Source organism: Lissotriton vulgaris, chromosome 4_1, assembly GCF_964263255.1.
Source record: "Lissotriton vulgaris chromosome 4_1, aLisVul1.2, whole genome shotgun sequence".
Lineage (NCBI taxonomy): Eukaryota > Metazoa > Chordata > Amphibia > Caudata > Salamandridae > Lissotriton > Lissotriton vulgaris.
Window position 1 is genome coordinate 2116622907 of NC_141691.1, and position 13404 is coordinate 2116636310.

Genomic DNA, 13404 nt, shown 5'->3' on the forward strand with positions numbered 1-13404 from the left:
TATCAGGTTTTCTTATATTATCCCTATTTCTAAGGCTATGTCTCTTCTCAGAGGGCTCCTTTTTAGGAGACCTACCTCTGGACTGAGAACGCTTCTTTTTAGGAAGTGTCTGTTTAGTGTTCTCCCACTTCTTTTTAGGAGTAGTGAGAATATTTTTGATAAAAAACGTTTTCAGGATTTTATGTTAGTTCGGGCTTTACAGGTTTCCCTCCCAAACTATCTCTACCTAGTTCTTCATAGGATTTTTCAATAATTCTTGCAAGTTCATATGGTTACTCATTTACATCTATTTCTTTTAGCTTTTGGTGGATTGCCACCGATGCTGCCTCACCTTTAATGTTAGCTAATAGTATAGCTGAGACCTGTTTAAAATCTTTTAGTAATTTCATACCAAGATTTAAGGCTGGTTCTGGACCGTATTCATTTTGAATCTGTCTCAGAACGTCAGGTATTACCGCCATGGATGGAACACTATGTGTTTTTGTGTAGATTGAAGCAAACACTGTACCCGAAGTGTCGCAGTCCTCTACGTGCGGTGCAAACTCCATTGGTAAACAGATTGTTAGAATCCTGTGTTTCTCATGAGGTGTACTATCGGGAAATAGTGCCTCTATTTGAGTTATTTTTTGAGCTAACCAGAACGGAATTTGTTCCCGTTTTGCGGGCAATTTACCAAGGACTGATTGTATAGTCTGTGGTGTAATTTTGTTTGTGTTCCCCTGATTTGGGGTGTGCTGTGGAATTCCTACAGCTGGTTGGACTGTTAAAGTCCGCCTGACATATTGTACCAATTGTCTATGTATTTTAATTAAATTTTTTAGCTGAGCTAACAATTCTGGACCTGTCATTCTTTCAATGTCAGGATGTGGTGTATAGTTGGCTAGTACCAGCCATGTAGCTCCTGGTCTACCTAGTGGACCGAGCCTGGTAATGTGATTTTCATGTTGTAGGGCGCCATTAAACCAGAGCTGATGCTCTTGGTAAGTGAGTGGAATTTCAACGTCCTCAAAAGGAACGTATTCCGCTGGAGGTGACTTCATTTTATAGAAGTGGAACTCATGTGTTACTGGATTTGCTTGTGGAAAGACAATCCATGAATAGAAACCTCTGTCTGCCGATATTCATGTGCCTCTATCACAAAAATTACTTTATCACCTCTCGATGATACTCCATTATTTATGAGTTTGTAAGTTATAACTTTTCTTACATTTGCCGGGATGTGTATAACATCCTGGTCATTTTCATTAAAACCTGTAGTATCTAGGTTTTGTGCAAGTGCTGCTGCTGCAGCTCTAGCTAACTCTTCGTCACTCTCCGTAATTTTTTATGAAGGTTTGCAGAGCAAGTTTCAAGGAAATAAAAGAAAAGGTGCACAATATTTTGGAACACCGTATCCTTCAACGTTGAACAAACCCAAACACTAATAAATATGATTTTTCGTCCAACTCAATTTAAGGCAGATATTTTATCCTTTAACCCACTCCAGACGTCTATTGGAGTATTTTACGGGAAAAAGGGGTCTCTGTGAAAAGCACGACTGAGTTACTCTAGTATCTAGCGTTAAATTAGTGCCTTACCAAACATTGGGCGCCATGTAGTGAGGTTCCTATATTCCCAATAGTTTCTGCGCATTGGAATAATATATCCTATAGATTAGACGTAGGACTGAGGTCGACTAGGTCTCTATCGAATATACTAGACTTAATTGTGTGTCCCAGCTAACTCAGAGGTCACTAGAAACTTTCTCGAATTTACAAGAAGGGATTAGTCGCTGACAACCGCATAAACATGACAACTTTGTTTCCCCAAGATAAAACTGATCTTCAGAGTCGTGGAAACAATAGATAGATATTTCACTCAGTCAATCGAGCATGCTTTGTTTCACCAGAGGTGCAGAGAAATAGATAGACTGGCGTTTTCAATAAAAAGGTTTTATTGAACAGTCTTCTTTCTCAAGCATAAGAAATTAACTGCTACAATCGTAACACTGGTTGTAAAATATAATGCATACAGTATAAATAGTAGAATAAAATAATACTGTAAGAGCATTGTATGGTTCCTAAACCATAGATAAATAGATACATAAATAACAGAGGCTACAAAGTACTTAACTGGTGCTTCTAAAATGTGCCTACCCCGGTGTACCTAACATAAGCTTAGTACGAGGGAAGAAGTAAGTGAGGTGTAGCATAAATGTAGTATTCTTTTGCCAAGAATCTGTCCAAGATTTCTCTAAGGGTCTAATCAGCTCCGTACCTTAGTTTAGAATGAAGAAGGTTGGTCTCGGGACTCGATTTCCCAACAACCCGCAAGGGTAGCTTGGAAACACTCGAGCTGGATTTCTCTGCAGGAGAAAAGACAACGTCTCTCCCAGCGTGTCTGCTGAAGGGTCGGCTTCCTTTGGCACTTGCTGTAGCAGGGCGCGTCGGGCAACTAGATAGTCGAACTGCTCCAAACCACTGTGTGTTTTCTTAGGCAAATGTGGGCATATTTATACCTTGAAGGTGACGGGTTTGATGTACAGTTGGACATAATAACGTCATCAAAGAGTCTCAGTTCTTTGAAAACTCCATGAGTTCTTGGATAAATCAATATTCAAGCAAGGGGAAGTCCCTGACTGCCGAAGGCAAATTTTTCCAAGAAATCGTTGTGGATTTTCGGAACTAGTGGAAGTAGTCCTGCCGTATTTGGACAGCATGAGCTATGCCTAAGCACGGCTATGATTTCTATGCCTATATAAGGATATGGTGATTTATACCTATATATGGGCATGAATCTGGAAACTTATAATAGAGTCCTAAAATAACACATAACAGCATAACTAAATACTTCTAAGGTCCCAAAAGCGAGAACTTTTGGCTATGCCAATGCTTGTTATAACTTCACAACAGTAAAGTAAATGTATCCCTTGGTAAGTTTCTTCGCTAATCAAGCCCACATAGTGATATTGGACATTTACACTGAACAACATATAACAGAAACGTGTGTAAAAAACTTATTTCAAATGTATTATTCTTATTAAAAACATAGAAAAATCACACAGTAAAAACAAATTATATAAAGTGTAGAAAATACACTTCTACTACACACAGGGTTTATCAACATAAAATACTCCCTATACATATATACTACACAGTGCCCTTAAATTCATCAATGGAAAACACAGGACAGGGGAGAGACAGAAGGTTGGGACAGTATCATTTGTCGTTAAAATTTAACTCATCAGGTATTGCAATCTCACAGAACCAGTCCTGGGCGCTTTCAAATCTTGCAGCCTGCAGGTTTGGCACGGTTACCCAATTGAGTAGTTTATGTTGCGTCAACGCGTTTCGATGGCTTAAAGTTCAAATATGTGCCATCTTTTTCAAGACTATTCCTTTATATGTCTCTCTCTTGTTAGGCGGCACTGGTTAGTTGCCTTGTGGGGTATAAGCTCCTGTGGGTAAACATATTTATGTCAGTGTTTCTTTTTTTTCAAAAATAACTAAACAGTTATTAGACCTCACATTCCATCTTATTCTGGTGCCTTGTATTTTTGGTATATCCAACTTAGAGCTATTCACTATTAGCCATGGTATTCCTATATTCACTAATATATATACTTCCTTTTGGGAAAATGAGCCTCCCCTGTGGTCTAACTTTCCATGGATTGTGACTCTATACTTTTGTAAAGAGAAGAACAACATCTAATATGCATTGTATGTTACTTTTTCCCAAAAAATCAATTGTTAGGTCCATGGTATTAATCAAACTTTCGCCACATTATACTTCATCAGCATGTGAATATAACTGGAACGTCATTGTATCACCATTAGCATGTCCAATATTATTGTGTGCTTTTAAAAGTCCCTCTCTTTTTAAATTAACATTTGGAGCACGGTTCCTTTGAACCGGAGAGGTTCACACAAATAGCCCCACAAATAGCCCCAGTAAATTACAGAGACTGAGTGAGCTACAATATTCATAACACCCAACAATCATCTTTGGGGTTAACTATAATAATGGACAAATTTATAACATTTGGATATACAGAGGACCAGTTGAGCAAAATGCTAAATCAAAATCCTCAAATTAGAAGAACCATGATAAATAGCAAGGATGGACACGAAGATCTAATTAAAATTCTGAACTTAAAGAAAAAACTAATACGAACTGAACTGCATGCCGAGTTCCTCACAGGATACCTAAGAGCAGGTGTCATACCCCTTGGTTTACGTATCAGAAACAAACCCGGCTTGTTCACTGACAATGAAAAATTCCTGGAAGTCTGGACTCATATCGCCAACCGGTGTAGCCGAGATTGGCTTATTTTGATAATTGAGACAGCCCAGGGTGTAATGATTCTTGAAAGAAAACAACTAGAGGATCTAGAACAGCATTTAAACAAAATTCATTAATTGAAGATATAAAAAGGAAACTTGATGAATTAAAACAAGAGACAGAAAGTTACCAGGAGTATTTAACAAATAAAAAAATCTATCAAACTAAGGAAGGATATTGAAAAGTTCAGTGCAGCATTAGTGTACCCATTCTTAAACAAAGACTATTACACCAACAAAAATGACCAAAGATGGGAAAGACCCCAATATCCAAAACAAATGTACTCACGAGGGGGCAATAAAAGAGTAACATTTTCTGAAACATCCGGGTCCAGTGATGAGGATGACCAAGCAAACGAACAAATAGGAAGAATGGCTTCCAATCGTCAACAGGAGCCTAATTCTTTTTTAGGAAACCGTCCCTACAGGGGGAGGAAAGGTTATCGAAACTTCCCCAGGGAAGAACCGATGAGGAACCATGCACCTCAAAATCAGACCACCCCCAACTACCTGAAAACAAGGAACGCCAGATATTGGAGGTAAACCAATTCCCCATAATCAATCTTTCTGATAGAATGTTATCTAAAGAGGAAAATGAAGTTCTAAAATATGGATTTAGTTTTGCGCCAACAGCCCCCCCCAACAAGTTCGAATTAGAAAAGGACCTTAAATGCTTTTTTAGAAAAATTAGGCTCAACAGTTTTTTCTCTGACAAGGTATATGAACCTGGTCCCAACGCAACAGGTTTCAAACCTAAATCCAAATTCACTCCAAATCTTAACCAGGTTGACAAAAATGTTCAATTATTATTCGAGAGAATAGTGGAAATAGAAATCAAAAACAGTTTAGAAAATACCCAGTCACAATCCAATAATTTATCGAAATCCCACAGAAGGGCCCTTAAAAATCTACAAGATTGTGATCAAGTGACAATAAAACCCGCCGATAAGGGCGGAGGGGTCGTGGTCTTCAACACTACAGACTATAATAATAAAATGATAACACTCCTAAGTGTCAAAGAACACTATACTCCTGCTTCATTCAGGATGTTAGATGCATTAAAAAGAGAGGTAGCTATGTTCTTAAAGTATGGTAGAGATAATGATTGGATCTGTGAAGACGAATACAAGTTTCTGTGTAACGACAATACCATTATCCCAGCAATTTATGGGCTTCCCAGAATTCATAAAAATACTCTTGATCCACCTATGCGACCCATAGTAAGCAGTTTGGGGTCCTTGCTGGAACCTCTAAGTAAATACGCTGATTTTTTCCTGCGCCCTTTAGTTCAGAAACAACAGTCGTATCTAAAGGACACTGCACATACTATTTCAATATTTGAAGGGATGAGCTTCGATAAGGTGACCCAGCTATTGGTCACCTTAGATATCGAAGCGCTTTATACCAACATTCCCCAAGACCATACTATTCAAGTCTTATCATCCATTCTTCAAAATGAGGATCTTGGAGGTGGAAACAGAGACTTCATTCTAGGGTGTGTAGAACTAGTATTGAAAAACAATCTTTTCCTTTTCAAGGATGAATTATTCAGGCAGATAAAGGGGACCAGCATGGGGGCCACATGTGCCCCCAGTCTGGCATGTCTCTACGTTGGATATTTTGAACAACAACATATTTACAACGAGATGGCACCCTTTTATGAGAACGTCTCCCACTGGCACCGCTTCATTGACGACATCATTTTTGTCTGGAACGGTGCTAGTGAGGACCTACTCTCTTTCCTTGAGTGGCTCAATTTGGGCGACAGAAATTTAAAATTTACTGCCCATTTTAGTAGCCATAGTGTAGATTTCCTGGACATAAAAATCAAAGAGGTTAGTGGGGCTCTGGAGGTTGAACTTTATACAAAACCAACAGACAAGAACACCCTCCTCCAATATCAGAGCAACCACCCTCGGTCCCAAAAAGATAACATCCCTTTTGGGGAATTTTTAAGACTACGGCGCAATTGCACCAGTCTAACAGATTTTTTCCATCATGCAGAAATCACGGAACAAAAACTACTTGAAAGAGGGTTTCCAAAAAAACTGGTGAAACAGTCTCTGAAAAGGGCAAGATACTATAACAGAGAGAACCTACTATAGATAGATAGGAAAAAAACTAACAAGGCTCATGATAGGATCGTCTTTGTAAGTCAATACTCCAGCCTCAGCAATAAAATAAAAAATATAGTAAATCGAAATTGTAAAATTATTAACAATGGCCAAACTGTACCTATACCTAAACCTTTGTTCTCATTCCGGCGCAACAAAACAAATAAAAATGCACTGGTTAAAACATATAAAAATCCAGCTAATAATGTACAAACAACCCTGACGGATAACAAAAAGGCAACAGGAAACCACCAATGTGGCTCATGCTCAATTTGCCCCAACTGCATTATAACCAAGAAACTGACCTTTAATGGCAAAACCTTAATTCCCAAAAGTTTAAACAACTGCAGGAGCAAAAATATAGTGGTTTGCCCCTGCGGGTTGGGCTATGTAGGTGAAACTGGCAGGGAGCTCCGAACAAGATTACTCGAACATAGATCCTCAATAAAAAACAAAAAGGAAAATGCACCCTTAGCCTACCATTATCAAAAGGAGAATCATGACTGTAATGCATTCACGTGGTTCATCCTAGAAAAAATCAATGTAAGCAGAAGAGGGGGCAATCTAGAAGTGATCAGGAAAACGCGTGAACAATGGTACATGTGCTTTTTAGACACGGTGGATAAAGGGTTAAATTCAAAAGAAGACTGGATGAAAATTGTCGCTAACAATTGAAGAATTGGATGAGACTATAGAATCCCAAAATTTGGTATCTCTTGAATACAATCAAGAACACGTAATAATACAGCAAGGATAGAAAAGACTCTAAAACATCAGATAAACAACAAATAGCCTCCTATAACTTGATAGATAATCCATATATATATGAATTATTAAAAGAGGTAGTCCTATTTATAAATGGGCATGTGTGGAAAGCATATACACTTGTAATGGTTTTTACTATGAACCGTTTAATTTATCCACGGAGTATCAAATAGCCGCGATAATATTAGTAAAATAACTGCCCTTGATAAAATGTGGAATCTTTGCAGGCAGCTTAAAATTAACAAAAAATGAAACCATAACACCAGAGCGAGGCTTTAATGTAAATGTAATTGAAAATGAAGCTAAGCGTAAGGAATTATAAGTGCAAATAGCGGCGATAATATTAGTAACATAACTGCCCCTAATAAAAATCGGAATCTTTGCAGGGAGTATAAAATTAACAAAAAACGAAATATAACACCAGAGCGAGGCTTGCATGCAATTGAAAACGAGGCCAAGCATTAGGAAATAGAAGGGGATTTGGCTATGATACAGTACGCGCGATGCGTACAAAACGATAACGAGGCTTGCAACGCACAAGCACCCTCGGACTCGTAGTACCGGCAATTCACTAAACGATATTCAGGTGGATGTAATGAAACTGCCCGCCCAACAACCCGCATAGTATAAAAAGATGCAGCTGAGGGAGGACGGAATCAGTGCCCTTCACACGGAGATTGCAGGCAGCGCGAGGGAATGCAGATCCAGAGTGGACCAGCTCTTAACTATATACGAAACCGGTAAGACACTCTATAGCTCCGTAGTCCCCCAGATATCTAAGAGGATAGTCTTCTCTTCTTTAAAAAATAATTAGAAATATCAGGCTCTCAATCAGCCTTTCGTTTCTTTTTTACCCAATGCAGGTACCTTTCACCCTTAAAGCCTTAACGCTCCACTCCGTTAAGCAGCCTGAACTTTGCCAAACAAGGTGGGTTATTCAATAGCAGAATGACTAAACTAGGAGAAGTATTAATGAGTGTCCCAAAAAAATGTAAAACATATACTAATCTCTTTTAGATAAAATTGACCACTGAAGGAAACCAAGACCACACAAGGGTCCTCATTAGTAGGAAACCGGAGAGTGTAATAAGCAGCAAGGAGTTACAATCTACCCAGCAGGTAATTGCAACCAACTGCCCAATGTTAGAACAAATTAAAGGTGTGCTATTTAGGAACAATACTTTAAAAATAAAAATAAACAGAATATTAAAACAAAGGAAAATACTCTCTTTCCTATATAGATTTTAACTCATCATCTTTGTGTCAAGGATCAACAAAGCAAGTCATGAGATTTATTTTAACAGATCACTTCAAATATCCAGGTAATAACCATATAAAATGAGACATGGGGTACGTGCATGTTTATAGATACACGCACATAAAGATGTGACAAGTGCGATTAAATAAGCATTTGCTCCCCAATGTAAAAGATAAAATAATCTATTTTTCAGACCATCCCTTAAAGTTCCCAATGAGGAGGTTCAATACTGAGAAGAACCCAACAACAACTATGAGATAAAGGTAAAAAAGACATCTAATAGCCACTATGCATGAACTTATAAGACTCTTAGGGGTGGCTAAGCGGACGCCACTATATGGAAATAAAGTGGAAAGTGACTGTACAGTTTCCTAATTCAAAGGGAATTTTTGACTTTTAAAAGCACACACAATAATATTGGACATGCTAATGGTGATACAATGACGTTCCAGTTATATTCACATGCTGATGAAGTATAATGTGGCGAAAGTTTGATTAATACCATGGACCTAACAATTGATTTTTTGGGAAAAAGTAACATGCAATGCATATTAGATGTTGTTCTTCTTTTTAAAAAAAGTATAGAGTCACAATCCATGGAGAGTTAGACCACAGGGGAGACTCATTTTCCCAAAAGGAAGTATATATATTAGTGAATATAGGAATACCATGGCTAATAGTGAATAGCTCTAAGTTGGATATACCAAAAATACAAGGCACCAGAAGAAGATGGAATGTGAGGTCTAATAACTGTTTAGTGATTTTTGAAAAAAAAGAAACACTGACATAAATATGTTTACCCACAGGAGCTTATACCCCACAAGGCAACCAACCAGTGCCGCCTAACAAGAGAGAGACATATAAAGGAATAGTCTTGAAAAAGATGGCACATATTTGAACTTTAAGCCATCGAAACGCGTCGACGCAACATAAACTACTCAATTGGGTAACCGTGCCAAACCTGCAGGCTGCAAGATTTGAAAGCGCCCAGGACTGGTTCTGTGAGATTGCAATACCTGATGAGTTAAATTTTAACGACAAATGATACTGTCCCTACCTTCTGTCTCTCCCCTGTCCTGTGTTTTCCATTGATGAATTTAAGGGCACTGTGTAGTATATATGTATAGGGAGTATTTTATGTTGATAAACCCTGTGTGTAGTAGAAGTGTATTTTCTACACTTTTTATATTTGTTTTTACTGTGTGATTTTTCTATGTTTTTAATAAGAATAATAAATTTGAAAAAAGTTTTTTACACACGTTTCTGTTATATGTTGTTCAGTGTAAATGTCCAATATCACTATGTGGGCTTGATTAGTGAAGAAACTTACCAAGGGATACCTTTACTTTACTGTTGATAAGTACCCTATTACCCTGGTTTTGGGGGTACCTCTCTTTTTAAATTAACATGTTATAACTTCACAACATGTTCATTAATTTCTTAGCCCCTAAAGCAGTTGTACTCATGTATTGTAAGCGGATGTTCTTGTATAGTATTATAAGTGGTCTAAATACTTATTTGACTCTTCTGAGCTGCTCTTACCCCAGTCCATTCATAAGGTTGCAAAGAGCATCACTTTGATTGCACACATGGAAAGCGACAGTGCCGCTGTAGTGCCATTCTTTTTAGGCGCAATTTAATGTCATCATCTGCAAATATTAGAGCAGTCTGAAAAGTGGCAAAACCCGTTCAACAGCTGTCCAAAGTCCCACTCAAAGTTAAGCCTGGCTAAAACGGTAAAAGTACTTCCGCCACTTAATGAGTATTTTGTAACCTTAGCAAGGTGAGAGAATTTCTAACAAAATACATGACACTGCTTGGTACTCGCTGCTGGCACACACGTCCTCCTCCTCCCAGCCCCTATTTTCCGGCCCCACAGATGGACTCTCCCAGCCTGGGGCTCCACCTCCATGGTATTCTTTTGTGGGGCGAGGGGGGAGGGGGGAATTAGGAATGCTCAGCTTGTTGGGTTTAAAGGCCCTGGGCAGGGTAGATGGGCTGGAAGCAATCTGAAAAGATAGCAAGGGGGAGAGTTAAATCAACCTGGTGGTCGGTTCTGGAAGGGCGCTGGAGGCAAAAGAAAAAACAGTTCATGTATGTGATGTGTGGGCTACACAAGCAGTAATGTTTAGGATTATAAACCATCTACATGGGAGCCAACGTAGCCCCACCTGTCCACTTTCCGTCTGGTATAAGTGTTCTGCGTATATACCCTACAACCTCCGAGGAAGGACGCTAGTGGGCTGCTATCGCAGGCTACTCGAATCAAACCAATGCGCGGCAGGCAATAAAGGTATCCATTTACAGGACAATGCCCAACACATGAACAGCCATATATGCCGAGGATTACACAGCAAGACGTCATTGGTAGCTAGGATCCCTTTCAGGAGGTCCATTTCCGAGGTTGCTAATCTGTGAGGGTTTGTCCACTGATAGCCACACCCAGTACAATGTGTACGTGTCTCACTGCCGGTCATGGTGCAGATTCTGGGGCTTCCGCCCGAGTTTGTGGCATGTCACTTGGCAAAGGGCTACTATACACGGGAGCAGTGTGGTGATTAGAGGATCAGGGATGAAACCCCAAGCATAAAGGACTAGATGCCAAAGCAGGTTAATGCATATGGGGACTACGGAGTCCCCGGACGACACACCTGCATGGAGGGATATAAAAGAATCTTTGAGATGTAGGGTTGGGTTCGGGCGGGATCGGCTCGCTTCCTTGGAGAGAACTCTCTCCACACAGAGCTGCGGGACAGGAGCTCTGCAAGGTAAAGACAAGGGGAATGGATGAGGTGGGCGAGGTCAGCTCTTTTCTGGGGTGGAACTGCATCATTTGGCCAGCGGTGTGACCCTCTGAAGTCTTCCTCCGCCCCCAATCACACATACACGACTGTGCGAGGCACGGGTCTCATTGCTTTAAGGGTTAACTCTTAATACATGGGATAGAGACTTGTCACCTCTATAGAGAGGGCTAACATAAGGCAAGACCCAGCGATTCACGGTGCGTTACAATAGGAATTAAAAAACAGAAATTCTCTCTTCATTTTTAAAAACCCACGTTAGTGCAAAGGGGTGGCATTATCTTTAAAAGCAAAAACAGTTAATCAAGGACGTAACACACAGTCCTAAAACACCTGCAACCTTGAAAAAACTGAAGATGGAACGGTAGAAAAACAAGCATTGGCCGCATGGCAGTAAAAGTAACGCCGCATGGCCGTGAAAGTCATCACGATCACTCTGATGACGTGCTAAAACACACTGGGGATGCGTGCGCAGCAGAGCACGCACTCATGCGCGTGACAGTAAGCAGGTGGCTGCTTTGGTAGCACTTTTTAAATCAGCTACTAAATGTCTCGGCCAGGGCAGCGCATGCACTGGATCAGGCCGAGACCTAAAAATGCCAACCTTTCAATAGGGAAAGGGCGCAGGCACTTGGCTATAAAGTGCTGCAATCAAACAGCTTGAGCATCGGCAAGAGGTTATTGCTTATTGTTTTTCCTCTGGTTTCCTGCTGCGAAAAAGAGATGCAGTTCTACTGCAGGCACCCGGGCCACCATTCTGAAATATCCAGACTTCTTTTCAGTGTCCTTGATGGGTGGTGCGGAAAGAATTAATTAATGTTTTCTGAAAAAGGCGAACCTGTGTGTTTCTAACTACTTTTGCTGCTGAGTGCATGCCAAAAGCAGGATGTATGCCCTATTGGGCTCTGTAAACATCTCATTTGGAAGCAAAGAGCTAAAGTGCATTGCTACCATGGATACAAACTCAGCTCTACTATTTCAGTGCTGCAATGTCTTTCCCAGCTCTTCCCTGCTGGGTGCAACACAGAGATCTGCAAAAATGTGTTCAGTTACCTATCAAAGGCAGCAGTCACCAGGTCACTGCACGCAGAAAATGTCACCAGCGGAAGGGGAGAGACAAGAATGATGGCCCTATTTTCAAGTCGGAGCGACTAAAAATGGAACGAGCAAGCTATTTGTGCAAACATGATGCGCTTGAAGCACTGTTTGTTCCACCTCTTGAAAACGCAGGCCTCAAAAGCAACATGGTCAGCCTGTGACCCCACTCTTTCATGACTTGTTAAGGGAGCGCCCTTTCCATGTGCTAACAGGGGCTCTCAGGGAAACAAAAGGGAGGAAGGGGTTAAGGCTGAGTGCATGGTGACTTAGTGAGGGAAACTCAGGCCTAGATGTATCAAGCCTTTTTTGAATCGCACACGGTCTATTTGCATGTTTTGGCATGCATCAAAAATTTGCAAATTAAGGAATCGCAAAAAATTGTGATTCCTTATTTTGCCATAGCATTTAAGGAATCACAATTTTGCGATTCCTTAAATGCTATGTATGTAGCATTTTTCAATTGCTAATTTTGGTTAAGAAATCGCAAATTACCACAAACTTTTAGTTGATGTTAATTTGCGAATTCTTTTAAAAATGTACAATTTGGCATTTTTTAAGGTGGCATGTGACGCACACACATGCCCATAGGGCATGTATGTGCACCATATGCCCACACATGTACATTTCAGGGGTGCAGCAGGGTGTCCTTGAGACTCCCCTGCACCCTTGAAATTATTCTCAATTTGCAATTAGCAAATTGCGAATCGCAAATTGAGATTAATTTCACAATCATTCCTATGGGCCTCCTGGCCCATAGGAATGAATGGGAAATGATTCCCTAATTGCGAATTCGCAAATAAGGAAGATTAAGAAATCGCTAAAAAATAGCGATTTTTTACATACAACACATTTTGCGATTTCTAAATAGCGATTCCTTAAAAATCGCTATTTAGAAATCGCAAAATGGAATCTTGATACAACTGCCCCTGAGATTTAAAAAAAACAAAAAATGCTTATTGTCTTGGAGAGAGGATGTGGTATAACATTCAGAGCTGCCACTTTCGAACAGGAAAACAGGGTTCAAATCTCGGCTGCGGCTTTTCCTTGCC

The 13404-nt window shown here is 40.0% G+C and overlaps 1 protein-coding gene across 1 annotated transcript in view; it reads left to right on the forward strand.

Annotated features, from left to right (window-relative positions):
- LOC147725154 (uncharacterized) overlaps positions 1-13404 on the forward strand; it is a 253304-nt gene that overhangs the window by 160406 nt on the left and 79494 nt on the right. The window lies entirely within an intron of this gene.